The sequence below is a fragment of the Polyodon spathula genome, chromosome 6 (assembly GCF_017654505.1).
Source record: "Polyodon spathula isolate WHYD16114869_AA chromosome 6, ASM1765450v1, whole genome shotgun sequence".
Lineage (NCBI taxonomy): Eukaryota > Metazoa > Chordata > Actinopteri > Acipenseriformes > Polyodontidae > Polyodon > Polyodon spathula.
In genome coordinates this window covers 30,864,326-30,885,667 of record NC_054539.1, presented here as the reverse complement: position 1 = coordinate 30,885,667, position 21,342 = coordinate 30,864,326, and the positions used below count along the sequence as shown (strand labels likewise).

The following is a 21,342-nucleotide window of genomic DNA, read 5'->3' as shown; positions in this document are numbered from 1 at the left end:
TGACAGGGGTAATAGCGGTAGTGCAGGGAATGCATACAAGAGCCCCTGTGGCCAGGGGTGAGCTAGTGCATCTACTCCCATAGGGCCCCCGTCTCGCTTCATAGAGAACCATAGGGGGCAATGAGTGGATTCGGCTGTGGCGAAGAGGTCGACTTGTGCCATACGAAACCTCTTCCAGATCTGTTTCACAACCTGAGGGTGCAGTCTCCACTCCGAGCTATCTGGAGCTCCTCTGGACATGAGCTCTGCTGCTCTGTTGTCCATACCAGGGAAGTGTACCGTCCTGATGGAATGCAAGTTTCTGTGCATCCAAGACAGGATTCTGTGCGCTGTGTGGTGAAGGCCCGGCAAGCGCAGGCCGCCTTGGTGGTTTATGTAGGCTACCACTGTTGTGCTGTCCATCCGGACCAGCATGTGTTTGTGTGCTAACTGCTGGCGAAAATGAGACAACACCAGAGTTACTGCTTGCAGTTTTTGGGCATTTCTATGTGCTTGCTGCCAATGTCCCTTCCACTGACCTCTTATTCCCCTCCCACTCCAGACCGCTCCCCAGCCCCTTCTGTGAGGGGAGCCGAGGGGAGATCCAAGGTGCAGATTGCCGGGGCAGAGCCACCACTCCACTGTCTTCCAGCATTGTCTGGACACGCACCAGCCGGTATCGATCGTGGACCGGGTGAAACTTGAACGTATTTACCAAGGCTTGAAGCGGGACCATTCTCTAGGGGAAGAATTCTTGAGGCGGCTGCCATCAGCCCCAACAACCTTTAAAATATTCTGACCTGTAGAAGAGCATCCTCTCTGAATTGACTTCCAATGACTGAATCCTGTCTTCAAACAGTGAAGCAAGCATGCTCACACAGAGTTCAGTTTAATCCCCAGGAACACTGTAGACTGAGACGGTATGTATGGAGAGCCTTAACTTCATGACATGATCTATGACCTGTCTGGTGTGCACCTTGGCACGTGCTTTGGAACGTGCGCAAACTAGCCAGATAGTTCACAATCTGAATATGCCACAGCCTGAGAGGAGCAAGTGGTGCATCCATGCACTTGGAAAATGTGCAGCCCGCCAGAGAGAGGCCAAATGTCAGAACGCAGAATTCGTATACGTTGTATTGAAAGGCAAAGCGTAGATATTTTCTGTGCGCCGGATGGATCAGGACATGGAAGTAGGTGTCTTGCAGGTCGATCGATGTGAACCAGTCGCCCGGCTGGATAGAATGGAGGATACACTGTGCGGTAAACATGTTGAACTTCCTTTGTTTGAGGAACATGTTGAGAATCCTGAGGTCTAAAATAGGTCGGAAACCGCCATCCCTCTTGGGCACCATGAAGTACCTGGAGTAGAAGCCACTGAGGGCATCTCTTGGGTTCACCAATCACACAGCGTTCTTCTGTTGAAGACTGGCCATCTCCTGTTGAAGGAGAATCACGCACACTGGTTCGATGGTGGTAAAGAGCACACCCTTGAAAGGTGGCGGGCCTAAGTGGAATTGCAGAGCGTAACCATGTCTCATAGTCGATAGCACCCAGGAGTCCTGGGTGCAGTCTTGCCATTGGTCGTGTCCAGTGGTCAGTCCGGTTGTGAGGGGGGAAGGTGGTAGCCAGAACCCCTAAGGGGTGGTCTCCCTTGGGCTTGGGAAGGGGCAGTCTTTTTTAGGCCCCGGCCTTGGTCTCCAGCTGGAGAACTGGTTACCCCTGGCCAGCGGTGGTCCCTTACCACCGGCTCTTCCTCTGCCTGCTTCTTTGGTCTGGGGTGGGGGGCAGTGCTCAGGCCCAGTTGCCCCAACAGGCTGGGAAGGCCACGTAGGGCGCTGTCAGTAAGCAGGAAGGCGCGAGAATTTGGAAGTGACCTCCGTGGCCTTTTGGGACCTCTCAAGGCTCACATCAATGGTCGCTCCGAACGTCTGCCCCAATGTTATAGGGGCATCCAACAATGCAACCTTCTCCATCTCTACCACCTTGGCTTGGGTTAGCCAAAGATGTCGACGAGCGGCCACCAGCACCGCTAGAGACCTCCCCGATGCCTGACCTAACTCCTCCATCAGGTCACCCATCACTCCCATCACCACCTGAGGCTCCCCAGCATCCAACTCCGTTGCCCGTTCCTGCAGCCTCTTACTGACAATGCCGCTGGCGCATATGCCTTTTTAAGCATGACATCAGTAGTCCTGAATGGCTTGGACAGGCAAATGGAGTCTTTGTCCCTTCTGGTGAAGGTGGATCCTTGCACCAGCACTGTGACCATGTCCCCGATGGGAGGGAACGTGCCTAGGCCAGCTTCTTCGGCTCTGGCGGTGTGTAGCAGGGACTTCGCTGTTCTGCAGTCTGAGGGAGCGGACGCCAGTTTGCTCCATGAAGAGCAAACCAGCTCTATGAAGTCATGACACAGAAGGAGGGCTTGTTGTGGGTGCCCTTTCTGTTTCAGGAAGCGGTTCCCCTTCCCCTCCTGTTCTGCCGGCCAGAGAATGTCCGTGGCAGCAGCTGCATGCTGCATCAGGGCCCGGAACTCCTCCCTTTGGGAAGAGTGTGGTATGGGTGGTATGGAGCCCCCCGCTGTGGTCTGCCCAACTGAAGTGGCGGGGTTGGACACGACCCTGTACCACGGATCTCATTCTTCCTTAACCCGAGGAGAATCTACTGGGGAGAGGGCTGCCCTCCTGCACTTTGTTCTTTTGGAGAGCTTCTGGCAGGGAGAGCAGTCCAAATCACCTGCCAGCACCCAGGCCACGTGGTCTAGCCCTAGATACCTCGCACAAGAAGTGTGCCCATCCTGTTTGGGAGTTTCCTGGTGGAACCCAGCGGAGGACCCTGCAGAGCGCACTGAAATGGCATGGGACATCGGTTCCGAGCTCTCTGTGTCGCTGTCCATAGTGGACGCACCGATCGGTGTCAGTGTTGGTGCCGGACTGTCGATCGGTGCCAAGTCAATCAGCGTCGGCACTGAGGAAGCGCGGTCGGTGCCGAGCTGTTGCAGTCAGCACCAAGGAAGAGCGCAGTTGGTGGCAAGCAGTCTGTGTCGAGTCAATCGGCGCCGAGGTCGGTGCCGAGCTGTTCTGTACAGTGCCGAGTTAAATTGGCATTAGGGTCGGCACCGAGGAAGATGTTCAAGTCGGTACCAAGTTAAATCAGCGTGGGGGTCGGCGCCGTGAGCCCATGGGGTAACCCTAAAGCACCACAATAGCTCTAGGAACGGTAATTTAAACTACTAGAGGCAGTAAAAGAGAAAAATAAGCTAATCACTAATCTCAATAGAGGGGTCAAAACCAACTCTAATCAGTAGAAACTACAGATGCAAGACTAAGGCAATGAGCAATCTCAAAAACATTTGAATAAATGTAGCTTACAGTTCGCAATTCAATTTGTAAGTCGAAACCGTACAAATGAGCCAATTTTCGGTACAAAGAAAGCACTCTGTGTCTTGTCTCAGTGAGGTGAGGTGAGAGAGAAAATGGCGATATGCTACTGTGAGGACGTCCCTCTTCAGCAGGAGGTGGGAGGTACTTCCTCCTCACAGCAGGGCCCTGATAGGGCAGCTTTTTTTTTATGTGTATATGTTCAGTGATTGACGGTCAGAGAGGCTCTTCCCATTCGGTAATGGTTGTCATTCCACTTGAAAGGGAACTACGCAGGGAGCTACGCAGCAGACAATTGCAATGCAACGGAAAGAAAACAATTGATAGATTGTCAGAAAAAGATAATTAATTTGGAATCGAATTTGGAAAATGCACAGGCACAGTGTCAGGCTGTGCAGGGTCTGTGTCTCGCTGTCTTGCAGATTCAAAGAAAAAGAGCATGACCTTATTTGGGCATAGAAAGGCTTTGTTCCTTTAGAAACGAATCTGCCAATTGAATAAAATTACTTCTTAGGATATTTAAGTGTAAAACCAAGGGAATTTGAATAATGTTTAAAATATGTTACAAGCAATGGCAAGATACAGCAGAACATAGCTGCTTTCTGTTAAGAGCGCTGTTTAGCTGAACAACTGGGTATGAGGAGAGAAAGGGGTGAAGTCAGCACAGAGAGAGAGAGAATGCGAAAGTCGCTGTTACACAGACTGTGTTGGAATAAACTTTTAGAAAGAAAACTAATGTTTTTGGAGATCTGACATCTGTACATCTGAAACACTATGAAAACTAATTATGCCTAAAGGTAATTCTGTTTAAAACAATTTAAGGAAAAATGTAAAGGTTTTATCGAAGTATACTGGTAATTTTGTAATGATTATGAGTGAAGCCAGGTATGGTTTTATTCTAATGAATGATCATAGTAAATTTTAAATTACATATTAGCATCTGTTACAATATGAATCACGGGTTGAAAAATGAAAAATGAGGAAGGTAACATTCAGGCATGGATGTTATGGGAACAAGAGGTTAGACTTGTTCTCAGAGCTAGAATGAGCTACAAAGATTTCAACTCTGCAGCAACTGGTGGCAGGACACAGCGAGTTGGGCAGAGGTGTCAGATCCCTTGGCACGTTAGGATTTAATTAGGGCTTCTGATTTTCAGTTTTAACCAATAAAACCTGATAAAACATCTCCAATACAAAAAAAATGAAATCGGTGGATAGCCAATAAACACTGGAAAACACCAGAAAAACTGTGGAAATGTTTAATCAATTCACTTTGCCTTTACCCTTTTCCCATAAAAAAAATAAAACCTACTACAATAATAAGTACATTTCCCAGTGCTGCTGGGCAATATCCCACCTTCCTGACTTGTATCTATCATTGATTCATTCTGAATACTTTAAACCTGCCCCAACTACTGAGTGACAGCACATTCCTACATTTCTATTGGAAACTCCGCTTGCGAGATTTAAAAAGAGATTACAATCAAGATGTAGGCTTGTTAGTAGAATTTAAAGCTGTATTACAGTTAAGATATGGAGGATTTAAAACCGAATTGTGGCGAAATGTATAAAAATGCCTCCACACAAAACCCCCAGAAGAATGTGCCCGTGACCACAGGTATTTTGCTGTGGAAGACTTTCACAAAGACGGCCAGAGTGGGGGACGTCAGACCAGAAACGGGAACCAGGAACCATGGTCTAGCTCAGCATTTAATAGTGCAGACAGACAGAAAATAAAAGGTTGCAAGACAAACAAAAACACAGGACACGGCACATTCGCCAAAACAAAGAGATGAAACAAAAACATTTAGACTAACACTAAACAAACACGGTGAGCTGATGTTTTTAACTATTATTATTATTATTACCACCGTCTCCAATCCCGTTCTCCACTCACCGAACACACAACCCAGAGTGAGTGAAAACATTTTGGAAAGTAACTGAAAACACTAAACACTTTGCCACATATACCCCCGTTGTGCAAAGCACACATGGACTCAATGGCCATCTCCCCCCTTAAAATCCCAAAAGTCTTGCTCAAAGTCCTGGACCAAGAACAGGGACTTTAAGGGGTTGATGGGTGAAAATGTTGCCAATAGCCAGGCTGCTAATGGCCATGCTGTTAGCAGACGTGCTGACAGTGGGGCGAATCTATCCTCCTGATGTACCACTGGCAGCGGAAATGCTGCCAATGGTGCGGCTGTCAGCAGATGTGCTGACAGCTCCCAGACTGACTCCTTCAGCCGGGGCAAGTCCAACAGCGTAAAAGCTGATGGGGTTGGTGGTCTCCAGACCTCCCCCAAGATCTTGGCAGTGAAACTGCTGCGGGGGAAAGTGATCTTTTGACCTCTCCCCCCTTTATAGCCGGCAGCTCCCTCTGGGGGGACTCCAGCCCCCAGAACTCCTGCAGCAAAATTGCGGCGGGGAAAGGTGGTCTCCTGACCTCTCCCCCCTTTTTCATAGCCGGCAGCTCCCTCTGGTGGGGCTCTGGCCACACTGACCCCTGCGGCCAAGCAGAGCTGACTGCAACCCCTGGCGAAGCAGTTCCAGCAACTCCAGGCAATGCGGAGCGGCTGGCAACCCCAGACAATGTGGAGCGGCAGGCAACCCCAGGCAACGCGGAGCAGCAGGCAACCCCAGGCAACGCGGAGCAGCAGGCAACCCCAGGTGATGTGGAGCGGCAGGCAACCCCAGGCGATGTGGAGCAACAGGCAACCCCAGGCAATGCAGAGCAACAGATAACCCCAAGCAATGCGAAGCAACAGGCAACCCCAGGCGATGCCAGGCAGGCATCCTTGGGCGAAGCGAGGCTGGAATCCTTGGGCCAAGCGAAGCAGGCATCCTTGGGCGAAGCGAGGCAGGCATCTTTGGGTGAAGCGAGGCAGGCATCCTTGGGTGAAGCGAGGCAGGCATCCTTGGGCGAAGCAAGGCAGGCATCCTTGGGCGAAGCGAGGCAGGGAGTCAGGACAAGCTGGGGTGCGGGTGTTGGCCCGCTTCTCAGCCACTGCAGCCGGGTGGTTCTTCCCTGTTTTTCCCTACGCTCCCCATCTCGGGCCCACAGCAGGTTAATCACCTTTGGGAGGTCTCTTTCCAGGCCACTGTCAAAGTCTGTTAGCCACTCCCAGATCTCCCTCAATGGTGGCCCTCGAACAAGCAGGGCTTCTCCGACAGACGCTGGAGACGGAACCAGCAGGTACTCTCCCTCTGCTGGTGGAGACATGAGCTGTGGATTCTCCGACTCCTCCTTTGCGGGCTGTTGGCACACTGACTCCACCCTCTTGGACTGTGGGCATTCGGCCTCCTTCCACGCAGGCTGTGGAGGTGAAACCAGCAGGCATTCTTCCTCTACTGGTGGAGACTTGGGCTGTGGATGCTCTGCTTTCCTCTTCCCCAATCCCATTGTCTGCCTCCTTCTCCTCACCTTCCTCTCCTGGGCCAGTTCCTTCTCTCCCTCTTGGTAGGGGTGCCCATACACCCCGCAGGCAAGGCACTAGCCTTGGTCCTCCAGACAACTGAGGAGCTCCTCCAACTCTGTGCAGCCATCTCTCCAGCCTTCCATTTTTTGGGGTTCCCCCCCCCCCCCCAAAAAAAACACTGCTGTTCCCACTCTGGTCTGTGTCTAGGAGGCGCTGGTAATCCCACGATGACACCACAAGTCACAAAGACGGCCGGAGTGGGGGACGTCAGACCAGAAACAGGAACCAGGAAATAAATCACAGAGAGATGGTGTTGGGTGGAGCTGAGTGAATGGTCTAGCTCAGCATTTAATAGTGCACAGACAGACAGAAAATAAAAGGTTGTTTTATGTTTATCACAATTAATGTTTTACAGAGCTTCTTATGACTTTGTTTTTCAGTCGGTCAAACGCATTATCTTCATATACTAGATTTATGTGATGATTGAAACATAAGTAAGATTGAAAATGAAATAGGAGTGTTGGTGCGAGGGATTGACAGGGCAATACAGAACAGACACTGAGTTAATGACAATACCAGTGCAGTAAGCCAAAGGGTGGCCAAAGTGTTGGCAGGCAACTAGCACCTCTCAAGATGTTTCATGTAAGTAAGCTGAGTCCGGAAGTTCACACAGTGAACTCTCACTCTCACAGTTCGTTGCACCTTTAAGAACGGACCCAGGAAACAGAAATGGATTTTTATAGCACTGACACGCACTTTTAATAAACAGAAACAAAACATAAAATAAACAAAACACTCCTTCTTGAGCACTAACTAAACACACAGGAACCTAATTACCTTACAGGACGGCTGAGCTGTTTACCTGTCACATAACACAAACACCGTACCTTACTCTTGACTGCTCGGAACCAGAGCACACTTTCTGTTCCTACCCCTCAGCAGCCCGGAGCACACTGACTGCATTCTTAAATACCCTGCACCTGGCTCTAATCTACAATTAACACCAGGTGCAGGGGATTACCAAACAATCAAACAATTAACCCATTAACACCCAAATGTGCATTCTTACATATTTTCTGCAGGGAAGGATTTTAACAACCTCCCTGCCATCTTACAATAATATATATATATATATATATATATATATATATATATATATATATATATATATATATATATATATATTGTGATGGAGTGTACATTCCAGAGCAAAATTGGTCAGCTGTGAGGCCGTGGCTGTAAGAATGCACACTCCATCTGGGTAAAGGTTGTGGTGTTGGTTTCAAAGAAAACTAAAATAATAAAATGTGAAGACAACATAAACCAACTGGGTAGTAAATAAACTGTGAAATAATGTAATGTGTTTAAAATTAAAATTACAGTTAATAAATTAATGTAAATGGGTTCCCACAGTTTGTTATGTTAGGTTAAATCACATACTTGGATTTATGTTATGTTTTGTTGAAAATAAGGTATTAGGTTAAAAAGGATATATGAAGGCTTTAAGACCCTGGGAAGCATACCAATGTCAAGAGTGAGCATCAATTGGTCTTAATTGTTTAATTGTTAATTATCCCCTGCACCTGGTTGTCATGGCAAATTAGAGCCAGGTGCAGGGTATTTAAAGGCGGCAGTAAGTCTGTGCAGGGCTACTGCTGGTGTGGGAGTAGCTTGGTTGATGGTGATTTCAACCGAAACAAAAAGGTAGTGTGGAAAAGCCTTCTTTGTGTGTTCTGTTTGGTCAGAGTGTGTTACAGGAAAACAGCTTAGCTGTCCTGTGTTAGTGAGGTTCCTGTATGTAGTAAGAGCTCAAGGAAGAGCTAGGTGTTTATTTTATTACTAAAAGTGCGTGTAGGCGCTTGAAAAAAATCAATTTCTGTGTCCTGGGTCCTGAATTAAAGGGACAATGAACCTTGAGAGAAGCACGAATTCATCACTATATATATGTGTGTGTGTACATTACAGAATCATTTACAATTTGCCTGTGTTTGCTTTTCTCCAGAATTCTGATTAGTAAATCTTTATTGCTTCTTATTAGCTCTCAGAGAATCTTTATTTAAATTTTGGGTCCCTACAACTTATAGCAAAAAAGAACCAGTGCCAGAACCATCTGTGACAATAGCAACGCCTAGATAACTCTGTGGTATCTGGAGCACAACCCTTGTATAGATTGTATATGTATTTTATGACACAACATGCAAGGATCATCAAAATGCGGATTACTTTTTCCGGGAGGGGGGGGGTATAATGGGTAAAGTAGATTCAGTGTTCCTTCGGCTCCACTCTGAGCGGTGGGATATGTGGCAGAGATGGAATGAATCCTAGTCAACAATCTCCCTCCAGACCTGCGAGGGCGTGGTATAACAAGAACAGTGTGCCTCGTAGTGGATGGTTCTGCAGTTCATTCCAGGGTTGGAAGCCGGCCATACAGGAAGGGGGCGGAGTCACAGTATCACAAGTCATCGCCCTTGTATGGTAAGCGATCTGTCAGTCATGGATTGGAGGAGACGTGATTGAACTAGCTATCGGAGGGAGCGTGACAAAGGGTATTTTAGGGGACGTGACAACGTAATCTGTTCCTTTGATGTGGTTACAAGACCAACAAAAAAAAAATTTAAAAACAGGGAAAGTAAATCTACCATACTAAACACCATGATCATTTTATAAAAATGGATTTATCATGGACAGAAAAAAATCCCAAATTTGAAATTGAAATATCGTTGTTTAAAGTTTCTAATTGCTTATAATAAATATGGGTTAAACTATTTTAATTTTGATCAAGGTCAGGAAAATAAGAACTGTATCGGCTATATTACAATAAATATTTGAAAAGTACTGGGACCTCAATGTCAATTGGATGTTTTGTTAATTGCATATTTATTATACCTATACGCAGTATTTGTTATTGTATATTGGATATAATACATAAAATTAATAAACTAAAACCTTTAGTTATAACTGATGATGGCTATATTGAGCTGGTAGTTCTTGCAGTCCTTATAACGTATGTAGCAGGAGACGGGCACAGTTTAAAAAAAACAGTTAAGCTTGTCCCAGTTACAAATAAAACCCTCCACAAAAGTAATATAAACCAAGATATGTATTATTAAGCCTAATATTAATAATAACTGCATTTATCCAGCAAGAGCTGTGAGGAGTAAGCCCTGGGACTTAAAATAGTAATTATGTGCTTGTGACTTTAGGAAGATGACATGCTTTCCTTTTGGCTTGCGGAGACTGAACCAATCTGCCCCCAACGCTGTGAAGCCAGCTTTACTTCCCCCAAGGGATAAATGAAGAGAAGGACAGAGGATACATTTGAGAAGACTAGAAGCTGCCCCGACTAACAAGGAATGCCTACCCTTCAGGAAATCAGCATGGCCAGAACGCCGAGACCGAGCCACATGGGACGACAAGAATTCTGAAAGAGAAAATGTACAATGTGAAAGAGATGCTCCAGAAGAATGATTTTAGACATTGGCAGTGCGGCATTATACAAATGTTTAGACGCATACGGATTATTATAAAATAGTTTGGCTAAATTAAGTGTTGTGATTGGCTGAACAAGATCACATGACAGTGCAGTAATAATTGTCCTACCGCTATGACATCATAGACCAACTTACTTAATTGACCTATTAATATTACTACGCCTTAATAATAACAATTATCTAAACAGTGTTTCTGTAGGTAAAAATGTCAACATACAACTGAAACAGCATTTAAACCACTCAACAATCTGTGTTGTTTTAATCTCTGGCACTAAGAATTACAGAACAAATATACTGTGATATTTATTCAGTCAGAGAACAGAACAAAGAAAACTCAGAGGTAAGCAGTAGCAGTAACACTATTCAAACGCCATTTGACAAATCACCAAAAAAGCTCACTCATTCAGCATTAAATATACTGTATATGCAGCGGTGGCATCTACTTATTAAATAGCGCCTTATAACACTGACTAACGAGTATGCAATATTTAAACTCGACACAACAGATACATCTCACCACTACCCTCCGATTTCGGAAACATATTTAAACAAAATTAAAATATCTCCTGCTGTCTGCTGACACAACCGTTGGGCTTTTAAACAAGGTCGTGATCGGCATAGAATTCTATTGTGCTCGCAGCGGACGGGAAGGACTGCGGAACTGCACAAGCTGACACGGAAGTCGTTTAGTCCACATATGTTAATACTGGTTTACAATCTAGGGAAATTATGCTGGTTACCAGCATCGGTGTGAAAATAGCATCAGAAATTATTGGTCACACTAATTTTTCTTAGTGGAAGGATACATAATATATTTCTTCTTTTTTTTCCTTAAAAAAGCCGGTTTGTGTAATTATTTAAAAAAAAAAAAAAAAAAGAAGTAACAATTTTATAAGCGAAATAACCCACTCCACGGTGTGCGGCAAGACAATGCTTACCGTACACCCTGTCGTGGGTTATTTCTTACTTATAGTATGGCCAAATACATTCGGAACAGCAAGGTGGGATAGTTTGTTTTATTTTTCATGTAGTGCTGATGTACCCTTTAAGGTCTGTAGTAACTTATGAACACAAGTAATGGTTTTGAAATCTATATATTTAAAGCAAGCATACATCAGTAGCCTATTCAATACTTTCTTGCTTCACATTGTACTGTAGCGCTATCAGTGTATATACTGAGAAAAAAAAAAAAAAAAACTTATACATAAACTGGCACATGCATTAAATGATTTGAAATACAAATGTACTGCATTTTGACAGCATTAAAAACAACCGTCATAAACTAGTACATGCATTAAGTACTTGAAATACAAACACCATTTTCTGACCTTAAACAGGTCATGTTTTGGTACATGTACCACATTCTGATGATGTACCATTTTCTGGCCCTACACCGGTATTTCATATATCCCAATCACAATGATATGCTAGCATTAAGCCAGCATTAAGGTACATATTTATGAATGTGTGTAGTTTCCAATGTAGAGATCAAGCTTTCTTCTTTAAGAAACCTGACGGCATGTTGTACTGTGTGACAGTTTAGGAGCAGCACATTTTCTGTATTGTTTGAAAATAAAGTAAACACGGTGAAAAAAATGTTGAGTATTATGAAGAATATTTATGATTTATGAGTGCTATTTGAAAAATAACAGGAAACTGTGTTGTGTTGTCTTGGAAAATTACATTGTAGGAATGTCCCAGCAGAGTTTGAAAACAATTTTTTTAATGACCGGTGTCAGGTGACAATTAATAATACTGCATTGCAAAATTTTACATTGCATTCATTTTATAAGGAATAACTAATGTCAGCGTGATTAACAAATTAACAAACCTTTCCTTTTACTTCTTTATCCAGTATTCTCTGTTTTTCAAGCAATGTTGAAACAGATTTGTTAAAGTGTGCATTCTTACAAAATATGTAATTTGGTCTTGCTGAGCCCCTGAAATGTATTTGACTGTAGGCTTTAGAATACGCATCAAAAGGCAGGATTAGTTTTGAAATTTAAAAAATAAAATATTGACAACCCTTAAGACTTTATTAATAAATCTACTTGAGCCTGTAGTACATTTGCAGACATTTTGGTTATGTTATCTGTAAGGTGAAATTATTTTAAAAGTTTACCTTACTGTATTATTAGATTGTATTGTACATTATAGTAAGAATAGAGCTATGCATCATACAGACTTTACAGTCCTCATACAGTCCACATTCAGGCTAGTGTTTTTTTCCACCTGTTTCTTTCGTGATCGTGTGTGTGACAGTCTCTCTGTCCATGTGCTGTGTGTACAGTAAAATAAGCTATTGTAACAACTGGTATCTCTTAAATATAAAGTATTGGCAGTGAGTATAGAATATTACAGCGCGAGTCACCTTGGAAATTTTGAGTTTACTAAAAACAAAAATTCATGAAAACATTCTGCAGCAAAAATACTCTACAGTCCTTTCTTGGAGCGTCATATTTTATCTTCTATGGGTCCCACTCCTTATCCTTTAAAAAAAAAACACCCCTTCGTCTCCCCTCATCAAGAACCTTGGAGTCACCACTGCATGTAACTTAATACATGGTTTCTTTTTGGGAATATTTTTGGGAACCAGTCCAATTGAATTGAATGTATTCTGACTGATTTGTGTAATGACCAGACAGTTTTCAGTAAACCTTAATGTCCACCTAGATGACCCTTTGATCTCTGCCACTCGTTCTGGACATTAAATTTGTGATCATTTACAATGAGTTGTGTGTGGATTTGTGTAAATATGCCCCTTTAAAAAGATACAGGCAAAACGTTAGTTAACCTACCGTAAACCTGGTTCCCTGAAAGAGAAGATGGCCACCAAAATATTGTTATGGGATACACTCCTGCCTATTGGTAGGTGTCACTGAGCTTTTTTTATCAAAGCTGCCAATAGGCCCTCTCCCCTCGGTGAACCCTCAGTCCCGCCTCCCAAGGGTACTTAACTGTCACGCAGGGGAGATTCATTCTCTTTCGAACAAAACCGTGATGTCGACCGAAGCGACCTAAACATTGTTATGGGAAATGTGTATCAGAGCCGTCGCGAGGGAGGAAAGCATGGCAGCATATGAGGGACGCTAAGTCCTGCCTGACCAAGGTCAGCGGCATGAGCGTGCAACCTTGAGAACCCTAGTGCCCACAGAGGGCAGTGAGGGATCTACCACATTCAGGCGGTAGAACCTGGAAAAGGTATGCAGGGTAGCCCAGCTAGCTTCATCACAAATCTCAGCCATGGAAGCACCTCGAAAGAGGGCCCATGACGTAGCCACACCTCGTGGAATGTGCGGCTACCTGCCCAGGCGGGGGTAAGCCACACCATCATATGCAGTCGAGACTGCTCAATAGCTGGCACAGAGATGAAAATCAGATTCTCCTGGGCAACCTGGGGGCCACTAGGAGAACTGACACCTTCTCCGACCGGACCTTTTTGAGAAAGGCCGGTAGCAATGGCAGAGGTGCAAACGCGTAAAGGAGCGCTCTGGGCCATACGTGGGCTAGGGCGTCGATGGAGGGAGAACCATAGGGGGCAGTGTGTCATCTCTGCCGAAGCAAAGAGATCGACCTGCACCTTCCCGAAACGTTCCCAAATGCGCTCCACCACCTGAGGATGGAGCAGCCACTCCGATGGATGCTCGCCCACAGGCCCAAATCAGAAGCCTGAAGGCTAGGTGGTGCAACCCCGGGGACCGAAGACCACCCTGGTAGTTGACTGTCACAAAGAAAAGATGGCCAGAGTGGGGGACGTCAAACCAGAAACAGGAACCAGGAAATAAACAAAGAGAGAGCTGGAGTTGAGTGGAGCTGAGCGCTTGCTTGCGCTCAGCATTTAATGAATTAACAGAACAGTAAATAAAAGGTTGTAACAAACAAAAAACATAGGACACGGCACTGGTAGTCAAAATAAACAGACAAACAAAACGGACTAACACTAAACAAAACACGGTGAGCAGATCTTTTAACTATTACTATTGTTATTATTATAATTATTATTATTACCTCTGTCTCCAATCCCGTTCTCCACTCACTGAACACACAACCCAGAGTGAGTGAAAACATGCAGCTTTTATGCAGCTGTACCGAGACTCGATTGCTAATCAATCATTCAATTGGCGTCGCGATACAACTGCACGTGAATTAATAAAGTGCAATTCCCCTTGCTTACATATTATTACTGTTTACTTGCACGTGAAGTGCTGTGCAATCCTCTTGCCTAAATACAAATATACATTTTAAACACTCATGTTACACAGACCCGTTTATATCCCGTGTACCAATGGCTATACACCAACATTAACACACAACACATAACACAAAATACACACAGGGGCGGGCACTTTGACACATTGACATATGATGTATTGTCTGTGTGGCTCAACACATGTGTGTTCCGCACCACGGGTAGGAAGTGCTGGAGGGCAAGGAACACTGCGTGCAGCTCCAGTATGTTGATATGCAAGGATGTTCAACGGCTCTACCAGGGTCCGCTGACTCCTCTGCCTTCGCAGACCGCACCACAACCCGCGTTGGAGGTGTCCATCGTCACCACCCTGCGGTTGTAACCCACTCCCATTCTGACTCCTGGGCACAGTTGAGAGGGAATCCTCCACCAGCGCAGGGCCACCGTACACGCAAGGCACACTGTCAGTCGACAGTGCCTGTCACGTTTGGAATGTAACCGGAATGCATTGAGCCATGCCTGTAGTGGGCGCATGCACAGTAAACCCAGCTCGATGGCTGATACCACTGCTCCCGTCAGACCCAGTAGTTGCTGGCACAAAACAAGGGGCACCTTCGATCCCTGTCGAAACAGGGAGAGGTGGTGTCATAGAGCTGCTACCCTGTTGTCCGACAGGTATGCGCAAATCGTAGTAGAGTCCAGCCAGAGCCCCACATACGGTATGCACTACACCAGCGTCCACTAAACCCGCCAGGCTCCAGCCCAGGGTCTGACCCTGCAGGCCAGAGATCTGGAGCAATGTCTGCAATAGTAATCTCAACTCCGTGGCCACTGACTCTGGGAGTGGGGCGTCACGCAAAAAGTGAGCATGCTGGATGTGTTTGCTAGGCGGCTACTTTGGGCTCCCGCCATATAGCTCTTTGGACATGTGTCTCCATGATCCTGCACTGCAAGTTAGGGCACACAGGGTCCTTGGGCATACCTCCCACTGGAGGAGCCTTAACCAAGGCTGCAATAGTGGCGTCCACAGGGGGAAACCTGGCCAGGCCCAGCTTCTCTGCACCCTCCAGCGAGGCCAGAGGAGAACCATGTCTCAATTGCGCCAGTGCTGTAGCTGGGTGGTTCCAAGAGTAACAAACCTCCTCCATAAAATAGGGGAAAGCTAGGAAGGGTTCAGCTCGGGGCGCCACATCATGCGGCCAAAAGATGGAATGGCATGGGTCTGTCTGTGCTGTCCAGGGGACCTGCAGGAATGCCGCCGCGCGCCCTATAAGCACGGGCATGGACCCTGCCAGTGGCAGCGCGCTAGTAACCGAGGCAGCCTCTGAACTAGGGGCCATATCAGCCTTATCAACCTCCATATCCAGTGGGAAAGCAGACTCCCCACATGAGGCGGCGATAGAGAGTGTGTCCTAGTCCTAACAGAGCGACTGGTCAATCCGCTCACCCTGCTCTCCCACGGAGGGGTCAGGAGGCAGTACAGAGACTGCGACCAGCTCAAGGAGTGGGGGGGACGCCACACGGGGGCACACAGCCGGAGCCGGGGGGGCCTGCCTCTCCAAAAGCTCCATGGTCCGACCAATCTGGGCTTTCATGTCCATGATGTCCCGTGCCAGCCAGGACTTCTTCACCCGTCTAGCCGGAGGTGACTGCGGGTAGATACGGACGCCTGAGCATAGGGGATCTGCCCTGAGGGGCTCTATGACGACGTCAGGAGGCGTGACTGGGGCTGGGGCCCACTGCAGGGGGAGAAGAACGCCCCTGTGCGACTCTCTCCAGGCTGAAAAGCCGCACAGATGTCGTAAGTGCCTTTCAGGGCTGAGGCGGCGTGATCAGGGCTGTGCCTGTTCTCCTGCTTTATATTGGTCCAACAGGCCTCACAGGCATGGAAGCCAGCCCTGCACGTCATAGCGTGGGGTAGAAAAACCACCATGCGCACTGAACACTGTGTGCACCACGTGCACCGAGCACCATGGGCACCAAGTGTCGTGTAGCATTGGGGTCTAAGGAGCACCGAGTACTATGTGCACCGCGTGTACCGAGTACAGTGCAGCAACAACAGATACCGCGCCACCGCATGCACCAGGTACCGTGTGCACCATGCAGCACCGGTATAATATGCACAGCGTGCACTGAGCACCGCATGTACCGAGCACTGGGCTAGCGCTTGCACTGAGTACTGCGTGCACAGATGCACTGAGTACCGTGCAGCACCAGGAACCGAGCGCACCGCGTGCACAGAGTACTGTGACGCACCAGCGCTAGCCTGTATCAGTACAGCAAGACAATGGGCACTGCGCGTACCGTGGTACTAAAGTAGCACGGGCAGAGTCTTATAGACCGTGGTATTAAAAACACCGGGGCAGCTGTGCACAGTGCCTACCCTGACCGCGTGGTCACATGCCTGAGCAGCGAGTAGCGTACAACAGGGGGACAGGGCTGAAACCTCGGAGGGCAATTGACTTACACACACAGTAATACAAAACAGTTTTTAAATACAAAAAACAGATCAAATATTAGAGGACAGATGGGGTAGAAGGGGTCAGCCTGGGTACTTCTCAACCCAACAATGAGGGAAGCCTCAGTGAGGAGTTTACGGCTGACCTGGCTGAAGCAGCCGTGGTGTGGCTAGTCCTCTGCGCAAGCACGGGGAGGCGTAGCTACAATCAAAACAAGACCCAAACTGCGGCCCGCAGGTGGCTGGTGGGCTAGCTCGACAACGGGGACAAGGCAAGTCCGGTCCTGTGGAGTAACAATGCTCTCCGAAGGGTGAAAAACACACACAATTCTTAACAATAATACTTACCATACTAAGACGGACAGACAGAAAGAAGCAGCCTGGCACGTGGAGCGCGCAGGTGCTGATAGTCAGAAATTGAATAAAAAGGCTACGAATTTTTAAACCACTGATTCTGGGAAAAGCGCGAAAGCCAGCTTTCCACAGAAAGTGCAGGGGAACTAGCAGTAGCTTACGCAGCACTTAAGGGGGTCACCGAAGGGAGGGGGCCTATCGGCAGCTTTGATAGAAAGAGTGACAGTGACACCTACCAATAGGCATGAGTGTATCCCATAACAATGTTTTGATGGCCATCTTCGAATTTAAAGGGAATCTAAGTTTTGAAGTCCCTCATGTGGGACAGACTTAAATAATATTAGATACAAACTGACTAAGTTGTGTTTCATTTATTTTCTATACAGCAGTAGAGGCTTTAATTGCCATGTTCTTGTTGGGCCTGGTAGGTGCTTTGTAACTGGTCACCTGGCTCTGCTACTTGAGAAACTGACTATGCTGCTTTATCATGCACATCTTTACTATATAGGCAGCGTTTCAGCTTTAATAAACTAAACATACTTAAACATAAATTTCAGGTCATATCACAATTAGTTCCAACGTGCATCTATGGACAGCATTACAAAGCTGCTATTAATATAAGGGTATCCCTGTATTCAATATTAATGCACTATCAGTAGGCACACACATCAAACCACTGTTAAATGATCTAATAAGACCCACATTCTTTAAACTACCAAACCCTTCTGAAAACGTTGTAAGCAACCTGATGTAACTCACTTCCACATTTTACGGGGAATTTAAATTAAAAAAAAGTAGTAATATTCGAAACCAAAAAAAATGAATTAGCAGTTTGCATAGAAAATAAGAAAAAATAAATAATAACTAAAATAAACAACATCTTTGTTTCGATTATGTGACTTCAGTAGTAAAGCCACTCTCATATTAAGAGCACAGTTTGTTGGTCTCTTGACTGGCTTTAGAGAAGTTTCACTGTATACGTTTTTATTTGTGATTCTCTGATCGGTAACAGCTCACCGGTCGTCACCATGGCGCTTTTGGACACGTCTGCTGCAAACTTCATACATGCGTACAAACGGGTTCTGCCTACCTGTAAAGAGTTTTGTTGTATTAAGGGGTGGAGTTATCAATTCAGCATCAGCTGCCATAAAATAAAACAGTCAAAGAGCAGTGTTAACTGAACTCCAGTGTGACGATTCAGTGTACAGTTGTTTTACAAGTCTTTACACGAATACGAGAAGACAACGTGCTTCTTTCTTAGCATATGTCGAATTGCAGTGACTGGAAGGTACATCCTCAGTGAACAAGGTACTGTTTGTGCATCTTCTTTATGTTATTTGCTTCTGTTAAATGTGTCGTGTGTGACTTGTAAATATAATGTTGGGTTTCATTTATTAATATTGTTGAAGATTTTAAACAAATGGAACTTCTAAAATACCAATTCATTAACGGTGTTTTATTTTAGTTTTTATTGAATTAATTTATTTTCCTACAAAAATAGTGGCTGTTTGCAAGGAATTGTAAAGGCTGTACTCTTTATTACTGTATAGCACAGTAAATTGGTAAAGACAGATTTCGGTACACTTTTTAAAACAGTTATTAAAATGGTGTCATGCCAAAAACAATGTCATTCAAAGTTTGTGTGAAAGTCAGCTCTGGTGTTTTTTTTTTTTTTACGTTTTAAGTTGTTTTCCCCCACAACAGTTAGATAGGCAACAAGATCGAAGCACAATTCAATTAACCTTTAGTTTGTAAAAAGCACTCTACATACAACATATTAATTATAACATTGAAAATGAATCCAAATAAAAATACATTTCCCAATTTGCTCTGTAATGTATGCAACTGTATTTTAATAAAAACCTTGTTTTGGTCCAGAAGAAGGCTATTTGAATTGTGTTTTATGTTTTATCAGGATAATAGTTAGATTTTTTTTTTTTTTTTAATACACTCAGGACAATCTATCAGTATTCCATTTGTGTAATCCCCATAACAATAATAATAAAAAAAAATGTCTTCTTCACTTTTAAAATATCACTGATATTCTAACTGGATTGTGATAAAAAACATGCAGCAATTACGTAGTTTTCCGTCACTAACCATTGTAAATTGGTGATAGTTAAATGACAGCGACAGTTATCTGAATCCATGGTTTGTTAACGAAATGTCACAAAAGTAGTTGGCACGGACCAAATTGGAATTCATGCATTTATAGTGATCTTGGTAAGATTACCATGAGCCCAGTAGCCAACTATGTCGCCTAGTCCTTGGGAATCTCACCATAAGAATTTTTTTGAATGATATTATTAATTTATCAGAATGCATTATGTTAATTAAGTCCCTATGCCTCAGTGCACACAGGTTTACAGGTCAAATAAATGAACCTTTACCAACAAGAGGGGGAGCAGGGTCAGTTATTTTAGTGCTAACCCATTTGTTAAATTCACAAATAAAAGCAAAAATAAAAAATAATAATTTTTTAAAACTGGTAAAATGTTTGATGCTAGTCAATGAAAAAGTGTCAGAGTAAGGTAACTGTCTGGGAGGGAGGAGGTTCAGTAAGTAGAACTTAGGGTGTGTTCACACTGGGTCCGTTTAGAGGGTTTGCCCTGCACTAGGTGCGGTTCGGTACATTTGGTGTGAAGTGTGAACAACAAAGTCTGCTTGGGGAACGAACCGCACCGAGTCCACCAAAAGAGGTGTCTGGCAAATGCACTGAGTCTGGATTGCTTGCTAACATCAGCTGGACTTGGTCCTTTTGGGCTTAGGAAACAAACTATACAAGGCAAGCTGACTGAAGTAAACATTTCGAGCGTAGTTTGAGGTATGACAGAGGCCCGGATTTTGGGATGGAACCGCTAAGTCTAGTGTTTTGATTGGTCCTTGTTTGTCGGAGGAGTATGACGTCAACACGAGTGGGAAAGCTTGGAGGCAGTTTAACATTGTAATCAGCGAAAGAGAGATTGATCTGCTTTCCAGAACCTTTCAATTAAATAATAATATGGTGTTTTCCTGTACTAATTTAACAAACTATGTATGGGTGGTTATTACTTGATATAAATTACCATGTTATGCACAAATGTAAGAAATGGCGTTCTGTGGTGATGTACTTTTTCTTTCAAATAGCATACCATAAAATTTAAATGAAACGTCTCCAGCGTTTATTTACAATATTTGTCAGCAGACCCGGCACGTATTGGAGACAGTTATTGGAGTGATTATTTGAGACCAGTGTTTATATTAGAGCTTCACATGCTTCATGCGGTCATTGAGAAGCCACTAACACACAACCTTGTAGCAACATTGTAACTCAATTTAAACATTCCAGCAACTTTGTTAAAAGGTTGTGTGTCAGTGGGAACTAAGGGTTTGGTTTTACAACAAAATTAATTTGTATTGTACCCCCTCAGGTATAAAGCAAAAGTATTACAGTCTTTTTGTATGCACTGGTTAACAAGGATACGGTATGCAAAACGTTGGAAAATGAACAAGCAGAAGTACAAATTTGTACTTAAAAACAGAATTAGACTCTCATCAAGATAAACACAAACTAAGACGTAGCTTTACAGTAAACTAATGTGATCCATCTGCATCTCCATCCATTTGCATTTCTTTCCATCTGATGATGTAGATATCCTTCTGCCTGGTGTTGATGGCTGAAGTGTAATGCTGGCTCCAGGGATCAGCTTATTTTGCCTCCCCAGTGCATCAGCACACACAACGGCTGTGATCCTGGTGCCAAGGATCAACCACATTGTGGTCGCCCCAGTGCATCAGCATGACAACCATCTGGAAATAGCTAAGTACGGTACATCTCTGGAGTCTTCAAGTGAGCACCTTCTATCCTCAGTGTTTTGTCGACTATCTCACTACACCTCAAGGGCTTGACAGTGATTCTGGCGTCACCCCCTTCCGTCCCCCACTCATCTTAGCCCAGCTTACTTACCCGTACATCAGCATTACTTTCTTTCTTGAGATCCCCATCCAGAATCTTTCTGTCTCAACCACAGCCAGCTGCTGCTCCTTTCTGCTGCTTCAGATAATTTCTTCACTGTGTGACGCAACTCTTGGCCACTGA

At 45.0% G+C, this 21,342-nt stretch overlaps 1 protein-coding gene across 2 annotated transcripts in view; it reads left to right on the top strand.

The window, feature by feature from the left end:
- The first annotated feature begins 18,429 nt into the window (after window positions 1–18,429).
- Window positions 18,430–21,342, top strand: part of LOC121317117 (calpain-14-like) — a 41,828-nt gene continuing 38,915 nt past the window's right edge. The window contains exon 1 of one of the 2 annotated variants that reach the window (XM_041252732.1): window positions 18,430–18,572. The gene's annotated coding sequence lies outside the window, so the exon portion shown is untranslated. Of the gene's footprint in view, window positions 18,573–20,930; window positions 21,068–21,342 lie in introns of those variants that run through there. The other variant, XM_041252733.1, reaches the window with a different exon arrangement.